This window comes from Seriola dumerili, unplaced genomic scaffold (genome assembly GCF_002260705.1).
Source record: "Seriola dumerili isolate Sdu_G_001 unplaced genomic scaffold, Sdu_1.0 BDQW01000149.1, whole genome shotgun sequence".
Lineage (NCBI taxonomy): Eukaryota > Metazoa > Chordata > Actinopteri > Carangiformes > Carangidae > Seriola > Seriola dumerili.
Genome location: NW_019174404.1, coordinates 2,107,666 through 2,108,256, shown reverse-complemented (window position 1 = coordinate 2,108,256; position 591 = coordinate 2,107,666). Strand labels below are relative to the sequence as shown.

Here is a 591-nt window from a genome sequence, read left to right as displayed (position 1 = left end):
TTGCCAGATTGACCAATAATAATAATCATTAATAATCAGGAGATGCAGCACCAAGTATCTGGAGGAAAAACTCTTTCCATCCCAATTTTGTACAAAATTTTTTTTAACCAGATGTTTAGAAGAGTCTTTGAGGATTCTGGAAATATGTTCACAACAGTTTTAAGAGTTTTTAAATTACCTTCTAGGGTTTTGAAAAGATTGATACGTATTTATTTTCTGCAAAAACTGAACTTTGTGACTGTGAATGTAGTGGAAACTGGGGCTAGACACATCCATGCTGGATTAACGGCAGATTTTTTGGGGTATTAGGAGCATTTTTCAAAGAATACAAACATGCCATGCTAACAGAGTAGCACACGAGTACAGTGCCATGCAAACGTTATTATAAAAAATAAATAAAATAAAATCAGTCAAAGGCAAAGCTCAAATGCAGCAAACAAATTTCCAAATCGTCCGAAACATTCAAACATCCCAGGAGAGACAAAGCAGAGAGAGAGGGGTTCCTAAGCAACGGGGGATGGCAACAGACTGAGGACAAACTGAAGCCTACATTTAAAAAGGTGGACCAACATTTTGAGGAGGGCGGGGGGG

At 37.9% G+C, this 591-nt stretch overlaps 1 protein-coding gene across 11 annotated transcripts in view; it reads right to left on the bottom strand.

Annotated features, from left to right (window-relative positions):
• The window catches only part of mark3 (microtubule affinity regulating kinase 3), a 63,138-nt gene that overhangs the window by 2,835 nt on the left and 59,712 nt on the right, over window positions 1-591 (bottom strand). The gene's annotated exons all lie outside the window — the stretch shown is intronic.